Raw genomic sequence first — 5,918 nt, 5'->3', positions numbered from 1 at the left:
CTCTGCCTCCCGAGTGCTGGATAAATTTACTTTTTAATCCTTGGATGAATGAATTAGAAGAACTGTCAGAGGACCATTCCAAGCCTCGCGACAACTGGAATCACTGGGCACCCTTGGGCAAGCTACAGAGTGCCTCTCAGAGTCCGTTCACAGACTGTAAAGAGCAGGGGGTAATTATCCTTGCCCACCCCAGTTCACAATGACTGAAGTTAGGACTGAGGTGCACCTGGAAGTGTGATTGCCGCTTGGTGAGCCTTCCTCAGCGTTGTCTTCCTCCCTGCCATCAGACTTTTCCTTTGGGAAAGTCTGCAGCCTCGGGCACAGCCCAGACTCTTCTGGAAGCCTAAACAGCGGCACAACCATTATTCTTTTTGAAACTACTGTGGGCAAAGGGAATAGCAGAAAACATTCCAGCCTAGAGGATTATGGATAAAACATTAGATGGTTACAGGAATACATTAAATATTTCCCATCAAAACTGGGAAATAATATTGCAAATTGGTGTGTGATTCCACAATGAAGACTTTTCTAATCCTTGGGGTGAGCGATTGGCTAAGAGCAAATCTTCTGAGCTCCCCCAAATGCCAGTCTCGTGAAAGCATCCTGCATGCTGAGTCTGTTATCACAGGCAAGAAGCAGTGAGGGAAGAGCTGATGTCAGTGCTTAGCCGTCCTAGGAGATGAACTGCTGCCTCTGGAAAATGGAGGGAATTTATGCTGGAGTGTGTGCTGAGGGCCAAATTGGTCCCTGTGGTGTGTGCAGCTTTTCTGAAGAAAAAAAAAAGTGTGCTTTTGTCCTAAGTAATTTCCTGACTTAAGGCAATTATTTCTATAATGTATCTGTTATTGGGATGATCTGACATTTCCCTAGGGCCCATAAGAATAAGAGGATTTTTCTAATGTGTGCCAACACTGAAAAAGAAGGCAGAAATCTTGATTTCAGTTAAAAGAGGCAAATAAAGGTTAACTTTTATGTCAGAGAAAGGATGATTTGTGATCTACCTAATACCTGCTGTGTGCCAAAGCGCCTGGGTAAATGCTGTAATGCCAACCTTATCCATAAAGTAGATCGGCAAAGAGTATGTTAACCCCCCACCCCCATTTTAGCATAACAGGGCACCAGGGCTCTGAGAAGTTCAGCAGTGTCCCCAAAGCCCTGCAGTACACAGTTGACAGCAGAGCTGGCCCGAAACTTGGCTCTAGCCATGTCCTGTGCTTGGTAGCTCCCTGTGTATTTTTCTCCACCATCCTTTGTATCCCTGCAAGCTGGCCTAACTCACCTTCTGGCCTTGTGTTGTGGTTAACAGGTGGGGACTCCTGGCAGGGGACCAGAGGGCAGAGGCCCCTGAGACCAGAGTGTGAATGCACCCTGCAGCTCCTCCTGCTCCATCTCTAGTTGGTTTGAGCTCCTCACACAGAATGCTTGTTCTGGGTCTTGCGAATTCTCTTCTAGGGCCCTATGTGCCACTCACATCTCTTCAGGTCCCCAATTTGAGTGTGCCATGAATTGATAATACATTGGAAATGGCCCAGCGTGCAGGATCCCAAGGCTTAGAAATGATCTCCCCTCCATATTGTTACTTCTGACTTAAGTAAAACTGTTGAAAAAAAGAATAAGTCTGGTTCTCCTTCAATGTTGCATCTAAACAGCTCATGGTTCAATGTTGGGGGCGTCGGTCTCTGCTTTCTGCTCCCTGAGAAGAACAAGAGGGTTTTTAGGACCAGAAGCACCCTGCTGGGCCATATGTGGTTTCTGAAGATGACATTCAGAGTAGAGGGGGAAAATGCCAAGCTGACATTTGTATAAACTTCTATAGCTTTGCTTCCATTATTTCTATATAAGGATATATTAGGAAATGGATGTGCATCCAGGAAAAAAAAAAAAGCCAGCTGAACACGAATCAACAGTAAAGCTATTTTTAAGTAGACAAGGCAATAGCTGAGCCCCTATGAAGACACAGTCGCTACCCCCTGAACTATCTCAAACAGCCAGTGAGCCTGGAGGCACAGCGTGCTAAATCCTTCCTTCTGCATGACTCATCACAAAAGCTGTCAGGACAATGACGAGGAAATAGGGGCTGCATATTAAACAGGACTGATTTGAGGAGGATTTTTTTTCACACATTAATTATCTTGGAAGGAATACAACCTTTGACGATCAGCAAATGTAAGTCCTAACATTGTCGAGGGCGTCTCTCTGAGAGGGCTAATGCCATGCATAAGCAGGCTATAATTTTTTTAAAAAAGATCCATTTTGTAGTGCTTTTCAATTTGATTGGCAAGACGTTTTGGGATCACCATATTTCCAGAAGGTTGTCTTTCTATTATTAGATAATTACAGTACTTAACATGAAAAAGGACGGTAGAAGTGATATTTTAAATATATTTCCATGATTATGAGATGTCTCTTTTCATCGCTATGAAGCTGTCTTACCTCAATATCTGCTTCAGCTGGCGTTAATTTTGCCACACCAAATTTACTTCATGATCCATACTGGGAAAGCAGCCTTTTGTTTTGAACCTTTCTCTAATGCCTGACTGGAGAGACATATGTGGGTGGGTTTTACTTTTCAATCAGGCTGACAGATGTTGTCTTTTCATCGGATTGCAGATAGGTTTAAAGTAATTGCAGACACAGATAAGACTAACATCTTGCTGCTGAGTGTGGTTCCTTTCTTGCCTTCTCTTGGATCGTGAAAGCCTTTTTTTATTATTGCTTTCTATTTGCGTTTCAGTTGGACATTTTTACTTAAATCCTTCTGCAGTTACCATCTAGAGAACAGTGTGTATTTTTTTTCTATACATTAAACATTATCTCACACGAGTGATTTGGGGCTTACTGCTTCCTGGCTATGGCAAGGTCCTGTGTAACGATCTTACTGTGTTTGCCTGGTTCTCATGGTTGCCACCACTGTGAAGCCAGATACCGTGTTCCCTTACACTGTTCACCAGCTTCTATATGAAGTCACGTGGTGGCCTTTTGCAAGGTCTGTCCGGGCTACGTGTGAGAACCTTCTTCAGCCTGAACAGCTCCTAGTGTTTCTCCTCGGTCTCGGCTGCTGGCATTGGCTCCTTTCAGGATTTATTTGTCTGAAAACATGTTAAACGTAACCTTTTAACCTTTAACATCAGTACCATAGGATGATTTACATAAAACAAAATTTCCTGCTTTAAATGTGACGTTTGATGAGTTTGGGGATGTTTGCAAAGCCTCGTAGCCACCTCTCCTCCGTCTAGGTTAACATTTTTATCACCCTGTGTAAGCTCTTTTCCACCACTTCATCGTCCATCCTTGCCCCTGGGAACCGCTGGGCTGAGGTGCAAGGTGCCGTCGTCCTGTCCCTTTCAGAACGTCTTTCCACTGGGAATCATCCGTCAGCCTCCTGGGACTAGTCTCTTTCAGCTAGCATTCGATTTGTGAGACCATTGGCAGCTCGTTCCTCTAAACTACAAATAGCCTGGAAAAGCAGCTTAGGACCAGGGCCCTGCCTGGCGTGTTCACAGAATCGCCAGTCCCTCAAACAATCTCTGCCAGCACTGCAGCACATTGCCTTTGTATAGAGATACTATATTTTGATGTTACTATTAAGAATGCTTCTGCTATGTGTATTTATGCACAAAATTCGTGTGCACATCATTTTTATCTTCTTGTGTATTTACCTAGGAGTGGTGAGTGTATAGTTAACATTTGAAAATGAGATTCCAAACTGATTTCAAAGTGAGTTTTACTTTGCCTTCCTACTACCAGTGCATCAGAGATCCCAGCTGCCCAGCGCTGGCCAGGCTTGGGTTGTGCAGCAACTGACGAGACTTTTCGATTTCAGCCACTCCAGAGGGTCATTTGTAGGCCTGAGTTGCATCTCCCCAAGTAGCCAGGGTTTTAGGCATCTTCTCATGTGCTTTCTAGCTATTAATATATTTTATTTGATAAAACGTCTCTTCAAACCTTTTGTCCAACTTATCTTTGTCAAGTCTTGAGAGTTTCATGTAGTCTGGATACAAATCCTTTGTCAGATAGACACTTATGTTCGCAAATATTCTGTCATTTGTTTGCTTTGTAATTTTCTATTGCTGTTTTGTTTAATAGTAATAGTAGTCATAATAGTAGTAGTATTTGCATGTGTATGTCTGTGTGTGTGGTATGTCTGAATGTGTGTGTGGTATGTATTTGTGTGTGTGAGTATGTGTACATGTGATGGGTGTGGGTGAATGTGTGTTTGTATTTGTGTATGTGATTGTGTGTCTGTGTGGTGTGGGTGAGCTTGTGTGTATGTGAGGTATATGTGTATTTGTGTGTGTGAGTGTGTGTGGAGGTAAGTGTGTATTTGAGTGTGTGTATATGTGATGTGTGTGAGGTACATGTGTTTTTGTGTGTGAGTGTGTGTCTGTGTGATGTAGGTGAGTTTGTGCATGTGTATGAGGTACATGTGTATTTGTGTGTGTGAATGTGTGTGTGATGTGTGTGAGTTTGTGTGTGTTTGTGAGGTATGTGTGTATTTGTGTGTATGGGGGTGTGCAGTGTGTGTGAATGTGTGTGTCCTCTTGCATGTGGAGATCTAAGAACAACTTTCATGAGTCTGTTTTCTCCTTCTACCAGGGGATCCAGACACTGAACTCAGGCTTCCTGGCTTGTACAGCAAGCACCCTCACCCCAGAGTCATCTCTCTGGTCCTTTTTAATTCTCATAATGCTATATTTTGATGTTAATATGGGACTATGTTTAGTGATTTTCAAACACTGAGCCAACATTGCATCACAGGCTCCTTTGGTTGTAGTACAGCATCCCCTTTCATGTCCTGCCAGATTCAATTTGCTAACATCAGGTTGGGAATTTTGCATGTTGCTTATGAGGCATCTTGGTCTCTTTTCTGTTCTAGCACCATCTTTAGTTTTGGTATCAGAGCAATCTTCCTCAAAGTAAGCTAGAAAACGCTGCCTCCTCTTCTGTTTCCTGGAAGTCCCTTCCTTCCCTCCCTCATCCCTACTTTCTCTCCCTGTAAAACACTGTCATTTCTTTTTTTTAAACGTCAGGCAAATTCCCATGTAAAACTCCCCGGGGCTAATCTTTCTCAGGAAACATTCAGGTGACGGTCTTAATGGCTAATATATTTATCAGTTTCTTCTTTGCTGAAGTTTAGAGTTTGCAATTTTTTGAGAAAAGAGCCCAGGTCATCTACACTGGAAAAATTTCCCCCATAGAGTTGTTCATGATATTCCTCTATTATCCTTCCCAATGCAGCCAGTCCGAAGTCACAGTGTCTCTTTCATGTCTGATCTCAATGTCTGCTCTCCCTCCCTCTCTCTCCCTTCTTCTCTCCTTCCCTCCTCTCTGTCTGCATCTGGGATTATGAATTGTAGGCTGGTTTTCTTTGCTTTGTGTCTGAAAGCCACTTATGAGTGAGTACATATGATAAGTATCTTTCTGGGACTGGGTTACCTCACTCAATATGATGTTTTCTAGCTCCATCCATTTGCCTGCAAATTTCAAGATGTCATTATTTTTCTGCGGTGTAGTACTCCATTGTGTAAATGTACCGCATTTTCCTTATGCATTCTTCAGTTGAGGGGCATTTAAATCTTTAATGACATTAACCCCAGACTTTATGACGTTCTATAGTTCCCTGAAGCTCTATTCCTTTTTTAAAATCCCCCTTTCCCAGGACTAGAGTGATGCTCAGCAGATAAGAGCACTTGCTGCTCTTGCAGAGGACCTGCATTCCGTTCCCAGCATCTATGCCAGGCAGCAAACAACTGCTTGCAACTCTAATTCTAGAGGATCTGATGTCTTGTGTAGGCTTCCTTGGTTACCTGTATGCGTGTAGTGCACATACATACACTCAACCATACACACACATACTCACATGCACACATACACTCAGTCACACACACATACACTTGACCACACACACACACACACAC

Source organism: Microtus ochrogaster, chromosome 2 (genome assembly GCF_000317375.1).
Source record: "Microtus ochrogaster isolate Prairie Vole_2 chromosome 2, MicOch1.0, whole genome shotgun sequence".
Taxonomy (NCBI): domain Eukaryota; kingdom Metazoa; phylum Chordata; class Mammalia; order Rodentia; family Cricetidae; genus Microtus; species Microtus ochrogaster.
This window is presented reverse-complemented; position numbering follows the sequence as displayed.